The following is a 16,726-nucleotide window of genomic DNA, read 5'->3' on the forward strand; positions in this document are numbered from 1 at the left end:
TCACTCTGCTGCCCAGATTATCTTTCTACAGAAACGCTCTGGGCATGTCACTCCCCTCCTCAAAAATCTCCAGTGCTTACCTCTGCATGAAGCAAAAATTCCTCACTACTGGCTTCAAAGCTCATCACCTTGTCCCCTCCTACCTTATGTCCCTTCTCTCCTTCTACAGCCCAGCTGGCACACTCCACTCCTCTGCCACTAACCTCCTCGCTGTGCCTCATTCTTGCTTGTTCCACCGTCAACCCCTGGCTCACGTCCTACCTCTGACCTGGAATGCCCTCCCTCCTCACATCCTCCAAACCAGCTCTATTCCCCTCTTCAAAGCCCAACTGAGAGCTCACTTCCTCCAGGATGCCTTCCCAGACTAAGCCCCCCCCTTTTCCTCTGCTCCTTCTTCCCTCCCCATTGCCCCTACTCCCTCCCTCTGCTCTACCCCCTCCCCCCGACAGCACTTGTGTATATTTGTACAGATTTACTATATATTACTATATTTTATTGATGATGTGTATATACCTATATTTCTATTTATTTTGATGCTATTGATGCCTATTTGTTTTGTTTTGTTGTCTCTCTCCCCCTTCTAAACTGTGAGCCCATTGTTGAGTAGGGATTGTCTCTGTTGCCACATTGTACTTTCCAAGCACTTAGTACAGTGCTCTGCACACAGTAAGTTATAAACAAATACGATTGAATGAATATGTTCCCTACCCACAAGGAGTTTAAAGTCTAGAGGAGGAGACAAACATTAAAACAAATCACAACACTTATGTACATACTTGTAAAGCTGAGGGTAGGGTGAATAAAGTGTATAAATCCAACACAAGGGTGACATAGAACAGAGATGGAGAAGGGGAAATGAGGGCTTGATCAGGGAACACCTCTTGGAAAAAATATGATTTTAAAGTTTTAAAAGTGGGGAGAGTGGTGGTCTGTTGAAAATGAAGAGGGAGGGAGTTCCAGGCCAGGGGGAGAACATTGGCCAACAAGATGAAGACACAGAGAATATGTTGGTGCTAGAGGAGAAAAGTGAATGGGTTGGGTTGTAGTAGGAAATCAGCAAGGTAGAATACGAGGGGGCAAGGTGATTGAGTGTTTTAAAGCCAATGGTACAGAGTTTCTGATTGCTGAGGAGGTGGGTGGGCAACCACTGGAGGTTCTTGAGGAGTGGGGAAAACATGGAATAAACTTTTTTTTTTTTAGACAAATGATCTGGGCATCAGACTGAAGTATGGACTGGAATGGGGAAAGACAGGAGGCAGTCTAGACTGATTGAATAGCAAATACAAAGGTGTAATATCAGTGACCTATATCAGTTGGAGCAAGAGTAATACAGAAGGCAGTGCATGGCTTCTGAGAGAGAATCATTATCTGAGTCCTCAGTGTTCCAGGGCTGTTCTTTGTCCAAACTGTCACAACTGTCTCCATTTTCTACATCTTTGGAAAAGACTTACACCCACAAGCACTACAAGAGTGATGGGCTGAATAGAGGGCATGTCCCGATCAGACGATAGAGACATTTGAAACACCAATACAACATGCAACATATGAATTTGGAGAGGAGTCTTCTGGTTAAACAGATATTTCTACATATTGTTCATAAGAAATGTCCCCTAAACTTTCCATTTAAGTACATTTCTTAGGTATGTGTAATGAAATTGTGCTGCTAATTTTCAGTAGTAATTTAAAAGTTGTCTTGATTGCCATATTCATAAAGATGTAATTTGAAACAGATGATTTGATTTGATTAGATACACTTTGCCTCTTTTTCATTGTGCAGGAAATTTTCAAGCACCAACTAAGACTACTTTTTTAAATGCAGGAATTGATCTGCTTAGAATAAAAATCACAACTGCATTACTTCTTTGCTACAAATATCATTTTTTATACCTAGTAACTGGAATAACCCCTCTTACAGTGTAGACCCATGAAACAATCTATTCAATCATTTAAGTGCTTACTGTGTGCACAGCACTGTACTAAGCACTTGAGAAAGTACTACACAGAAATAAAGAGTGACAATTCTCCGCTCACAATGAGCTCACAGTCCAATGTTAAATTTCTTGGCAGACAGAAGGTGAAATTGTTCCCCTGCCATACATAGTCATGATGATTATGGAATTTCTAAGTGCTTAATATGTACCAAGAGCTGAGGTAGATACATGTTAATTAGGTTGGACAAAGTCCCTGTCCCATATGGTGCTTACAGTTTAAGTGCTTACACTTAAGGTATAAGGTACATACGCTTTATAATTTTAGAGAAGCAGCATGGCTTAGTGGAAAGAGCCCAGGCTTCGGAGTCAGAGGTTGTGGGTTCTAATCCCCTGCTCTGCTACTTATCATCTGTGTGACATTGGGCAAGTCACTTAACTTCTCTGTGCCTCAGTGACCTTATCTGTAAAATGGGGATTAAGACTGATTCCCCACATGGGACAACCTGATTAACTTTTCTTTAACCCAGAGCTTAGATCAGTACATTACATAGAGTAAGCACTTAAATACCATCATTATAATTATTATTAAAGTAGGAAAGAGAACAGATATTTCAATTCATTTTAGAGTTGAGAAATGAAGTAACTAGCCCAAGGTCACACAGCAGGCAAGTGGCAGAGTCAGGATTAAAACCCAGGTCCTCTGACTCCCAGGCCCTTGCTCTTTTCACTAGATCATGCTGCTCATCATGGAAGCTCATCATTGTCTGTTTGTCAGTAAGAACTGAAGTGGCTCATTTTCTGTTGCAAGAGTCAAAGCAGAAAAAAGAAGCAACCTTGATTTGTTCTTTACGCTGAAGTCTTGAAGTGAAAATTAGTAGAGTAATTAATTATAAATCAGAGAACATAATGTAATTGAACAAAAATCACATTAATTTAATATTAAGGTTGTGACTTTTGGAAGTAATAGGATGTGTTATAGACTCAAAATTATAATGTTCACTCATGATAGAGATAATTGTAATGCAATATGAAGAAGAAATTTGGATAATGTCCATGAGGGCAAAGGAAGGGATAAATTTGAAGGAAAAATAGTATACATTAAAACAGTATTAACCTTCATTCCAAAAATCTTGGCTTCAATTATAACTTTCCCCTACTTGTGACATTTGTGTGGGGTTTATTTCATCTTTCAGGGTACAGAGTGATATAACCACAACTTTTATTTGTGACAGGATTAAAGCTGAATTGCCACAGGAAGAAGAATGTACATAATGCAAGTTACCACAAATATTTATTGCGCACTTTATGCAGAGCTTCATACTTAGCATTTTCAAGACTACAATAAAATACAAGCTATCCCTGTTTTCAAGTAGTTTACAATCTTGCAATCACTGATGGTGGCAATGTTATATTTCATCATAGATTTATAGAACCAAAGGCTCCTCTAGAGTTCACCCAGTCCAACACCCTACAGTGGACAAAACAGTTCCATGAGAGCCTGATGGAAATCACTTCCTGTTAAAGCAATTTCCACTTCTGCAGATTTGCCAAGTAACCTATAATGTAATAATTTGGACACATTCTTGGTTCTAAAGTCTCAGGATGTTCCTCTCGATGGGAGGCTCCATGACAGGGGAAAACCTGATTACCCTCTATCTACCCCAGTGCTTAGAACAGTGCTTAGCACATAGTAAGTGCTTAAATACCACAATAATAATGTCCTGATATCTGCTTGCTGCTACTAGGCCCTCCTGTGCTCTATGGGGCTCTCAGAACTGTCCACTACTAAGTGTCCCGAAATTTGAGATTTTACTGTAAGGCTTAGCCTTAGAATTATAACTGAAATTTTCAACCTTGGATAAATATTCAAGAGCCCTTTTCTCTTTATCAACCCCTCTACCTAGCTATGCCATGTCAATGACCTGAAAAATGTAGAAGTGAGGTGGGGAGTGGGCATTATACAAATTTAGAGTGTAATGCTTTAATCCAAATATTTTCTTCACATCCATAAAGTGATGACTACATAAATGCTACAAATGCTCCATTCCCCCAGTTTCAGTTACTACCCTTTATAATTTGATTTGAATTCTAGCTCATGGGATGTGAAAGGCACATCATGGGATGTCAATGAGGTAAAAATATGGGATTTTCCAAAGTAGTTGCTGATAGTTTTGACAGCAAGAAGCACATAGGAGTAGGTGATATCATGAAAAACCTTACCAAAATGATGGGCACTTTGCTTTTAAATTGACAGGCTGCCTACACTACCTCAGATACAAGCCCATGTTCTTTTGGCCACAGTCCCAATCTAACTCTCCACCCGAAAGGATTTTAATCACACACTTTCTAACTCTCTCTTCATAGCCAATTCAGCTATTCTAATGGCATTTCTTATTGAAATAGGAGACAAGGACTACGAAAATCTTAATTTATAAAGGAATTCAAAGAAGCTTGAGGACCATGGCTGATTACCCCAAGTCCTATAGGTATCAGGAAGTGTGAAAATGTATCATTTCTCTAGGCTGCAGAGTGAGTGTCCTTGAAACACTACATCCCAAGCTGGACCTTACTTATTTCCAGGTAAATCTAATGAGTTGGGAAAACTTCTAACCCAATAGCACTTTTCCCTAAAAGCCACCAAATCTTCCACTGGCCAGAGCAGGCACTAGGTAAAATGACAGAAATCTAAGAAAGAATATCCAGCAGGGACCACATACCTGGTCTTGGGTTTGTCTACTCTTTTTCTGTAACATGAAGAGCTGAAACTACTCCAGAAGACTTTATGCAGGACATTTCTCTAATTGAATTATTAGCTAAAAACAAGTCCAGGCAATTCAGTAGAAGACTGATTACTCCATACTTATGAACAGTTAAGTAAAACATGGTCTTCTTAGGCTTCTCTTTAAAACAGCTGAATATCCCTCAAATGCTTCTCTCCTCTCATGAGGAGGCTAAGAATCATGTGGCTAAAATGAAGGGTGAAAGCTACACAGTCAGACACCAAGAATAATCACACTGAGGTACCTAGATTGACTGAATGGGTTCAAGCAAGCTACAGGTGAGGCAAGCTTTTACAACTGGTAAATGGGTGATGAAACAGGATTATCAACAAACAAATGAGGGCAGGTGACTCTATAAGCACAATGGGAGACCAGCATATAGGGAAGGATAAATTATAAAAATAAATTTTTTTAGAGTATTAGTCTATCTACATTGTCATACTATCAACATGTTTAAAACACTCTTCTTTTCACTTATTCCAACACACCTCTCTCCTATTGTCACACTCATTCCTATACAACTTCCTTTACTTTTCTTAAACAGAAAGTCTTCATTTTCTAATCCTTAGATCTTGCTTGTTTAAGGCACTTACCTTTAGTTGCAGGTGTGTTACCTTTAAGTTCCATTTTTCCTTTCATCTCTATCTATTTGATTGCTGCTTTGGTCTCTTCTCTTCTTTTTCTCATTTTCCTCCCCTCCTCTTTCCACTCTGCCACTTCCCACACTCCCTCTCTCCCCCTATTATTTCCCAGGTGATCTCCACCTGTGTCTTCATTGTCCCTGACCAAATGCAGTACAGGATGACGGTGCTTTTTGCACTTTCCAGTTCCCACCTCCCTTTGATTCTTCCTCTTTTTTTTCTTTTGATTTGTTCTTTATTGAGTCCTATCTTTTTTCCTTCCATTTTCCTGTGCTTAATAATGAAGATGGTGATAAAAAAAAAGTAATAGTATTTGCAGTCACCTATGTGCCAAGTAAAGAATGAAGCAATGTACACATAAGTTAATCAGCTGGACTCATCTCTCTTTATTTCACATGACTTTCTGCTATTCCCTCATTTTGTTTTTTATTGTCCCACACTCATTTTATAATTTCTTAAATATATCCTTATTCTTAAGTCCCCATAAGATTTGAATACCAATGTGCTAGCAATGATTAATGATTAAAAAGCCAGGAACCATTAATTACATACAGGGGGAAAAATATAATAATTTGTCTTCTTTCTTGGTTTCCAATGCAGTTTTCTATATTTGTAAATTTAACGGATATCCAGTCCTAAAAACCAAAAGAACATTAAGCACTTTAAAAAGGCAAATTCTTTACCTAATGCTTAATGAGTTTTCTAATCATTTGGAATCTACTAAACTTCTCTTATGGTCTTTTTGGCTTTTAGTTTTTTCAGTGTCCAAATATGTCCACCACACTCTTCTACCAAACTTGACCATGATTTAAAGTTCAAATATAGAAACCAATGAATGATCACAGGAGCAAGACTCTTCCAGCTCATTTCCTGCAACCACCACCTTCACATGGTTTTCAGTTCTACTGGTCTATTTGTCCTTTTAATAAGCATGGTCTTTGCCTTGTCTGACTGTATCTTGCCTAGATTGCCAAGTTCTAGAAGCTTTACCTTTGGAATGTGTTTTAGGTCTAGTGGAATTCTCATAGATCTGAAAAGATGTTTGCGGCTACAGGAAAAGCACCAGTTGTCCTGTGGCTCCTATCCCTCCATGCCCATCAACACAGGAGTCCTGTCACCCCCTGCCTGTGCGGAGGATGGACAGAAGAAGATGGTGAGCAAAGCCTGTCTCACTGACCTCTAGAAGTCACACCATCTTGTAAACAAGTACTGCTTGCCTTGAGTGATAAGGGACCCAAAGACTAACCTTCCCAAGTACTGCTTATTTTCATGTATTTTTTTTACAGTCAATATTTTCATTACTGGAATTCATCTGATTGTGCTGGCATTTCATTCTTTTGTGATATGTCTGCCCTCTTTAACTCAGTACAGTGATGTTTCCACTGTAAATTCTTAGTAACTTTTAGAAATGTTTTATTATTCTTACTTCAGAGAGGCAAGGATTAATTTGTTAATGGTGCTAAATTATTTAGTGATTACAGCATGTGAGGTAAGAAATTAGTGATTAATAAATGTTTCATTAGTTCATTTTCTTGTTGTGTATATTTATTGCTAAATAAAATACTTCCATTTTAGGTTCTTGTACTTATTGATGATTCACTTAATTATGTCTTTTATTAGATGAAACTGACATACAATCTGTTGTATGACAGATACTACTGGGATTCCACATACTTAGCAGCCAAGATCACAAGCACAGTTCTATAACCTTGTATATAACAAAAGCAGAAAGAAATATACGAACAAATCAAACAAGTCATCCTAACCCAGGAATATCCAGATCTATCTTTTACTCACATTTGCATCTCTTTATCTGTTTGCCTCAGACTCCCCTTGATAGACTTCTCTTGTTAATGCCTTAGTTTTTTTAGCCCTTGCTTTCCTTGAGTTTCAGTCTTTACTACAGCCTGTAATCACATTCTGATTAGCCTTTGCACCTTGTGTCAATGATTACACCTTCTCTTTGGAATCAGTAACTATAAGCCCTCCTAGTGGAACTGAGGTATGCTGGTAACTTTTTGAGGGCGGACTCCCAGATTCAATACTAGTGTTCCATTTGCAAACAGTTTTTGTTAAAGAACACCTTTGTTCTGCCACTCTGGTAGTCTTTTAGTAGTCTGGTAGTCTTTTAGATTAGTCCCTCCTGAAAGGAAAAGAAAAAAAACTAAAATCAATTTTATGGCCACGAATTGTAACAACTCAGACTACCAACAGGGACTTCGGAGATGCTCTGTTTATGCTTAAAGCATTATGAATAATAATGTTGGTATTTGTTCAGCGCTTACTATGTGCAGAGCACTGTTCTAAGCGCTGGGGTAGGCACAAGGTCATCAGGTTGCCCCACGTGAGGCTCACAGTCTTCATCCCCATTTTGCAGATGAGGTAACTGAGGCACAGAGAAGTTAAGTGACTTGTCCACAGTCACACAGCTGCCAAGTGGCAGAGCCAGGATTCAAACCTATGGTTTAAGACTTCCTCTTCCTGTATATGTTATCAGAATCTTTAACCATATCCAGCATAAAAATATACAAACTTCCCCTTGTTATATGCTCATCCTAACTTCAACCTGGGGCTCCCCATACTCTGAAGTATATAGCTATCACTTTTAGCAATTATATGTTCTTAAAATAATCTTTTATTTCCTCCTCAAAAATCAGGGTGGTGCAATTATGCAAGTAAATACAATAAATAGTTCCTTTTTTCGGAAGGGGCCATAAAGAGCTACTACTTTAACTGCTCCAGAGGCTTTCAAAACCTTCCATCTAGATCTGCAATACCTGTACTTTGTATCCTTGTTCAACTCAATACTTTGCCTCCCAGTTAACACCCTGAGATAGTAAGACTTTTTTTTATCCCACTCCACTCTACACGTGTCTCTCTTTTTATGGCATTTGTTATGTGCTTACTCTGTGCCAGGCACAGTACTAAGCATTGTGGTAGATACAAGGTAATCAAGTTGGATGACACAGTCCAGGTCCCACGTGGGGCTCATAATGTAACCTCCATTTTACAGATAAGGTAACATGCACAGAAAAGTTACGTGACTTGCCCAAGGCCACATAAATAAATGGCAGAGTTGTAATTAGAACCCAGGTTCTTCTGCCTCCCAGGCCCATGTTCTTTCCATTAGGCCATGCTGCTTCTCACGTCCATTCTAAACCCCTTCTAAGCAAGGTGATGCGTGGTGATGAGAACAGTCATTGCCCAGAAATGATGGCTTAATGTGTAGCACACAACTGACTAGATGTGGACTTAATATCAGATCCCCATGGTATGCAAAGGTTCATTTCGATGAGGGGCGGGGGAATTTGGGGTAGCTATGCTGAAAAGGACCAGGCTTGTGAGCATATCAGCCAACAGTGTGCTTCCTTCTGAAAAATGTTTTCAAGAACTCTCATTGGACAGATACAGAGCAGAGAGACAGGCAGTTCTTCCTGACTAGAGAGTCTCCATTTAAAGTACATTTTAGCAGGATGAAATCTTAAGGACCTTGATCTCTCCTTTGCAGTTGGACTAGAGAATCAGGTTCAGTAAATGTTCCTGATTATCTTTCCATTTGCTTCTATTTTAGATTAAATGCAAATTGTGCCAATCCCAAAGAAGCCATTATTATGAGTTTTAAAAGGTTTATAATTGCAATCCATTTTTAGAAGGCATTTTCAAAACTTGCTAAACCTGAAATCAAACCATTCCCTATTAAAAAGAAAATTTAATTTAGTTTGGCTAAATTGCATTCGTTGGCTTGCCCATCTGACCAGAAATATTACTATGTCATTCATAATTCTGACTGTGATGTCTAATACCAAGTCTCTGGCCAGAATAAAGTAGAAAGACTGTTTAAAAAATAAACTTTAGGAGCTCCCAAAAAGACAGGTAATTTGATAGTTACCTGCTACTCATTATTCATTTATAGCATCAAAAATAATTTTTAAAATGACCCAAAATGGGCCATTTTCTAAGTTCAAATTCTTTGCACTTCATAATTGAAGTGGATAATGGAAAATGAATCTGGTAGTACTTGGAAGTAAGTTAGATGCTTTGGAGACATATTAGCACTTTTAGGCTGCCAAAGAATCATTCAGTTTATAATTGTTGAAGAGCTCATTGAGGGGTAAATGACTGGGGAGGCTGTCTTCATGTCACATTTGCTCATCTCTACTTTATCAGTGACTTTGATGAACAAGACTTCATGTTTCCCTGGCATATAAGTTTGGTGCTCAGGTTTCCTGATCAGCAGGCTAGGCACATCAGCAGAATGCCTTGACTCATTTATACTAGAACTTCTATATGCTGATGACTTTGCTCTAGAATCACTCGTATGAAAAGACAAGCAAATGATTATGAACTGCTCTCTGGAATGATAATTAGCCTGAAGGAAATTGAAGTTATGCACCATTCTACAAAGATCTCCTTCAAGTACACAGGGTTCAATGACATCACTGACTTTTTCTATCTCCTTCAGGACAGATTGTTAGCACAATTGGGACATTAAACTTCTAAACAATCTAATAATTTTTAGATCAAGTAAATGTCTAATCTTCTCCATGAACATACTTCTGACAAAAGCCTTATTTGATTTGACTGTAGCTCAATCAGCACCAACAATATACCAAACTTTACTTTAAATGACAAGATAAGATTCTAAAAAGTGATTTACTAGAATGGAGTCAGTACAACAGAATCCAACTAATTCTTATCACATTACGTATTCTCTGGGAGGAAAATATAAGGGGATGTATTATAGCAAGGCTAGCCACATAGCTCCTGTATGGTGAGCTGAGGTGGAAGCACCATAAATTAACAGGTTAGAAGAAATATTTTAAAGACACAGTGGACTAAAACCTCAAATGACAGGGCATGAGTGGCCATTTGAGAGAGAGCAACAGAAGAAACACCAACTACTAGAAACAGGCAATTGTCTTGGAATGGAGGTATAGAAAAAGTAGTGACAACAAATAGGAGGAACAAGAATGACACTAGGCAACCTAGATACCAAAATCAAAGATACAGTAAAAGGCAATATTTGCATGCTTGTGATGCAGAAGGATTTTTTTTTTTGGAATGGAATTTAGTAAGTGCTTACTAGGTGCCAGGCATTATACTAGGCTCTGAAGTAGATACATGCTAATCACATTGGACACAGTCCATGTCCTGTATGGGGCTCACAGCCCTAATCCCCATTTTACAGATAACTGAGGCCCAGAGAAGTTAAGTGACTTGCCCAAAGTCACACAGCAGACAAGTGGTGGAATCAGGATTAGAACCCAGGTCCTTGTGACTCCCAGGTCCATGCTCTATCCAATATGTCACATTGCTTTTTCCTTTAGGGCACAGAATTGTCCCTCACCTGCACACTTGTTAAAACATTTTCATTGTCAGTGAAGTCATCTTTGAAAACAAACTATGTCTCCCTCTCTCATCTCTTTTTCTCTTCCTCATCTTTCAAGGTAGTGGCATAATCAAACTGTATGGGAAACAGTTCTTTAACAAAGCACATCAGCTGTTACTTGTGTATTGTCCTAACAAAGAATTAATTGGCACTTAAATTAATTTAAGAAAAAACAATCTTTAATTTCAGCACATATCACTCCTAACAAAATAGTGACTTTAATTGTATTGTTCATTTCATTGTAGCAACAATTTAATTGTAGCAACAATTAGGAGAATATTCATTCATTCAATCATATTTATTGAGCAATTACTGTGTGCAGAGCACTGTACTAAGCACTTGGAAAGTACAATTTGGCAACACAGTAATCTGCAACTTTACCAGCAAGAAGAGGTAAGACTAATTTTACTGACACCAACGTAAAGGGTTTGCAAAAATAATATGCCTTTTTAAAGTAATTTATTTTGAAAGTCTACATCCCAGAATCACAGGAATCCCCACCTTGTATTCATTACCTTTACTTCATAATCAACACCTTGTCATGAAACATATTAAAATAATAATATTGGGATTTGTTAAGCACTTACTATGTGCCAAACACTGTTCTAAGCACTGGAGTAAACAAAGGGTAATCAGGTTGTCCCACAGGGCTCACAGTCTCAATCTCCATTTTACAAATGAGGTAACTGAGGCACAGAGAAGTGACTCGCCCAAGGTCACACAGCAGACAAGTGGCAGAGGCAGGATTAGAACTCACGTCGCCTGACTACCAAACCCGTGCTCTTTCCACTAAACCACTCTACTTCTTTTGGGGTTTGACATACACACACACACACTCTCTCTCTCTCTCTCCGACACCTATAGTTACCAAAACAACTGGTTTTCGCCATCTCTTTGTGCAGATGATCCCATGCTGGAAGAGTTTCAAAGAGTTTGATCGCCTGCAGCTCGACATCCTGGTTCAGGTCTTAGGTGCTTTGGCCTCGGGAGCAGTAATGTGTCTCCGTGCTTGGTTTAGGTGGTTTTGCTTGGTTTAGGTGGTTTTGCTGCGCAGGGGAAGAGGGGCGGGATCAGTTCTCTCCTCCTTTTATCCCCTCTCCGTTCTTATCTACTACGCATATCCCCATCCAACAGTCTTTTTTCCTGCCCAGCAGAGCAATTTAGTCCCTACTCAACCTCCTCTGCAAAACTATTCAGTTTCTCTCCAACAGTTCAGGTCCTCAAAACTCCTCAGAAAGGTAATATAGTTTTTCCTCCAATTCTTTCTTAGGCCTTGTTGCCCCCGGGGTCAAATAATCTCCGTAGGTGACAAGATAGAGTCACCACAATTACATTCTTGAAAAATCCCACATTAAGAAAATTATCACGAGCAAGAATGCTAATGCTACAGGGAAGATGGAAGTGATTTGATGTCTCCCAAGACCAATTTGCTAAGTGAGCTTTGCTGTACTAACAATAAAGGGAGGTTCAAATCCTGCTTCCTCTCAAGGATCTATTGTGTGCAAATCAATCTACTATGCAGTAGGGGGATGTAATAAAATTAAATTATTCAATTGTGGTATTTCTTAAGTGCTTACTATGTGCCAAGCACTTATCATTCATTCATTCAATTGCATTTATTGAGTGTGTACTGTGTGCAGAGCATTGTAATAAGTGATTGCAGTGTACAATTCGGCAACAGATAGAGACAATCCCTGCCCAACAACGGGCTCGCAGTCTAAAAGGGAGAGACATACAACAAAACAAAACAAGTAGACATCAATAGCATCAACATAAATAGAATCATAGATATATACACATCATTATTAATCAAGCACTGTACTTAGCACTGGCGTGGATACAACACAGATCAGGTTGGGCAGAGTCCCTGTCCTACATGGGGCTCACAGTCTTAATCTACATTTACAAATGAGGGAATTGAAGCCCAGAGAAGTGAAGTGACTTGCCTAAGGTCACACAGCAGACAAGTGCAGAGCCAGGATTAGAACCCAGGTTCTTCTGACCCACACCCGTGCTCTACCCACTAAGTCCTATTGTTTCTCTAAAAGTAATAAAGTAGAAGACAAAGTCCCTGCTCTCAAGAAACAGACATCCTGGCTATTGGAATATCAGTGTGTTGAGATGGGCCATTAAGTGCATTTCTCAGTGCTCCTTAGTACAATGTTATGCCACAGCATAAATGCTTAAGAATCCCTATTCCTATTTGCTTTGGAACAGCATTCTGAGCATTGCAGCTCATGATCTAAATGACTGTTTTTTTCTCAGGAAGTTCCCCATTTCAGGTGAGATGTATACCACATCTGCAAATTCTGGGGGACAGGAGATTGCTTCTTACTCAAAACAGATAAGGCCTGCCTGAAGAGTCTCCTTAGTCATTGAAGAAAACTTGTCCCTGTTCTTTTGTGATTGGCTAGTTCTTTTACATGTTGTTAAAAAAAGGCACAGCCAAACTGGAGAGGGGTGCCGTTGTGTCACTCGTACCTCTCCGGAGTTGAACGGGCACTCGGTCATATTCCTCCCTTTTCTGATCTATCCAGCACTGCCTCTGAGTGTTCCTTTTTCTTGCTTGCGTCACCATCTTGGTTTCGATTCCTCACAGCTTTTTTAATTCCATTCTCTTTTCGAGTACACTATTAATACTAAATGTATCCTTCACGTAAAAAAGTAAAATAAAATAAATAAAAGCCTTTGTGTGTACTCCATTAAGTCCTTCCCCTCTGTCTGCATATTTGTTCTATACATCACATTCCCCAGTAGAAACAAAACTGGAAGGGACAAGAGAGTGAGTCATCCTGTACAAACAACTGGCAGTGTAATCAATTTCTTCACACAGATTCTCCATCCTGACAACTCAAAATTATGGCTTGTCCATAATTCTGGATGGGAGTTTCTATCATCAGTATGTTAGAAATTCATGTAACCAAACTGACTTCAGCTTAGTAACTTTACATTTTGTCCACCATTAGCTCCCTTGCCCATTGCTTGGACCAGTCATTCAAAACCATTTTTTAATGGTATTTGTTAAGCACGTACTATGTATGATGCCAGGCACTGTAATGAGTGCTGTAGTACATGTGAGTTTATCAGGTTGGACACAGTCCATATCCCACATTGGGCACTGTAATTTCCATTTTACAGATGATGCACATGAGGCACAGAGAAGATAAATGACTTACCCAAAGTCACATAGCAGACATGTGGCAAAGCGGAAATTAGAAGCCAGGTCCCCTGTCTCCCAGCCCTGTGTCAATAAGTCACACTGCTTCTTTAACCCTTAACTACAAGGATAGTGTCTACCCATTTCTATTGAGGTGTATTTTATATATAGAAAGTGGTCAATAAAGATATGTGATTAATTGATGCATTGATTTCTTTAGAAATCTCCACTACCCCAAGTTTCACCTCTTATGTTCCTGGTAATCTCATCTATCCTTTGTTAAAATTGAACACCAACTGAACACCAATTTTCCCCTGACTTCCCAAATCCCCCTGACACGTTTTTATTCACCTATCCCTCCCAGCTATCTCAAAGGAGGAAGCTTTCAGCTTGCTTGCAAAATCTTCTCCCTATCTGTACTTCCTACTTTCTGAAAATACAAACCCCTCCATTTATTCCTTCCATGACCACCATCTTCAGCCTCTTACTTAGCAATTGCTCCTTCTCCTATACTCAGTCAAATCTCCTCTAGAATAAAAATACTAATATTTACTGTGTTTACTACATCCCAAAGCCCTATGCTAAGAACTTGGTTAGACATTAGGTCAGATACAGTTCCCCATCCCAAAGGAAGCTCACAGTCCAAGGGGAGTTGGGATAGATATTTCATTCCTAATTTACAGATGAAACAGCGTGGCTCAGTGGAAAGAGTCTGGGCTTTGGAGTCAGAGGTCATGGGTTCGAATTCCGGCTCGGCCACTTGTCAGCTGTGTGACTTTGGGCAAGTCACTTAACTTCTCTGTGCCTCAGTTACCTCATCTGTAAAATGGGGATTAAGACTGTGAGCCCCACGTGGGACAACCTGATTCCCCTGTGTCTAACCCAGCGCTTAGAACAGTGCTCGGCACATAGTAAGCGCTTAACAAATACCAACATTATTATTATTAGATGAAGAAATTGAGGCAAAGATAAATGAAACGATTTGCCCATGGTCATACAGCAGACAAATAGCAGAGCATGGTTTGAACTCAGATATCCTGACTCCCAGGCCACATGCTCTTTTCACTAGCCATGCTTCTTTTCTTTACTAAAAATGTATTTTCATGGTACTTGTTAAGCACTTACTATGTGTCCAGCATTGTACTAGGCACTGAAGTAGATACAAGAAAATCAGATTGAACATAGTCCTTGTTCCATGTGAAACTCACAGTATAAGTAAGAGGAAACAGGATTTAACTCAATTTTACAGATGAGGAAACGGAGGCCATGAGCCTTTAAGTGACATTCCCAAGATCACACAGCAGGCAATTGGAAGAGCTGGAATTAGAACCCAGGTCCTCTGACTCCCAGGTCAGCGTGGCTCAGTGGAAAGAGCCTGGGCTTCAGAGTTAGAGGTCATGAGTTCGACTCCCGGCTCTGCCACTTGTCAGCTGTGTGACTGTGGGCAAGTCACTTAATTTCTCTGTGCCTCAGTTCCCTCATCTGTAAAATGGGGATTAAAAGTGTGTGAGCGCCACGTGGGACAACCTGATGACCCTGTATCTCCCCCAGCACTTAGAACAGTGCTCGGAACCTAGTAAGCGCTTAACAAATACCAAAATTATTATTAACATTATTGTCCTCTTTCCACTAGGCTGCTCTGCTTCATGCCAGCAGCATGGCCTAGTGGCAAGAGCATAGGTTTGGGAGTCAGAGGACATGGGTTCTAATCCTGCCTCTGCATTTGTCTGCTGTGTGACCTTGAGCAAGTCACTTAACTTCTCTGTACCTCATTTACCTCATTGGTAAAATGGGAAATAATACTGTGAGCCTCACGTGGGACAACCTGATTACCTTGTATCTACCACAGCATTTAGAACGGTGCCTGGCACATGGTAAGCACTTAACAAATACATTATTAGTAGTAGTAGTAGTAGTAGTATATCTCCTGCTCCCATTATTGCCTAAATATCTTGAACAGTATATTTTTGCAGTCCCTTTGTTTCAATTCCTCCAACCGTTTTTTTATCCCACTGTAATCTGGCTTTTGCCCCTTCTCGTAATTTAGGTCATTCTTTCCAAAGTCATCAATGACCCTCCTTTCCAAATCTAATGGAATCTTTCCTTTCACAATCCAACTTATTCTCAGACACCTCTGCCACTGCTAACCACTCTCTTCTCTTCTCCTAGAAACCTTATATATCCTTGAGTTCCCAAACTGAGTTCTCCCCTGGTTTTCCTCCTCCCTTCCTGGTCATTCTTTTTCAGACTCTTTTGCTGGCTCTTTTCTCCTAACTGCAGCTGTTCATGAAGGACTGCACAGGTCTCATTCTCTTCTCATTTTATGCTCACCTGCTCAGAGGACTCACACACTCATGGCTTCAGCTATCACTTTCAAGATGAAGAGTCCCAAATATGCTTCACTTGACTCAATCACTTACATGCAAATGCATTCAATTCAATGGTATTTATTAAGTGCTTTATTGTGTGCAGAGCACTGTACTAAGCATCTTAGGACAGCACAATGCAACAATAAACAGTGGTAATCCCTGCCCACAAGGAGCTCGCACTTCCTTCTGCCTCTAAGACATCTCTTCATGGATGTCCTGCCATCCTCTCAAAATCCTCTCAATGTATGAAATTGAATTTCTCATCTTGACTATCAAATTCTCTTCTCCACTTAACTTTTCTATAACAGTGGCAACAACATCATCACTGAAACCCACTCACTCTCTTTCCACCTCCATATTCAGTCTACTGATAAATCCTGAATTTTGTAATCCTAAATTTGTCACTTATTTTAACATCTGTCTCTCACACTAGACTGTAAGGTCCTAGAGAGCAGGGAT

Source organism: Ornithorhynchus anatinus, chromosome 10, assembly GCF_004115215.2.
Source record: "Ornithorhynchus anatinus isolate Pmale09 chromosome 10, mOrnAna1.pri.v4, whole genome shotgun sequence".
NCBI lineage: Eukaryota > Metazoa > Chordata > Mammalia > Monotremata > Ornithorhynchidae > Ornithorhynchus > Ornithorhynchus anatinus.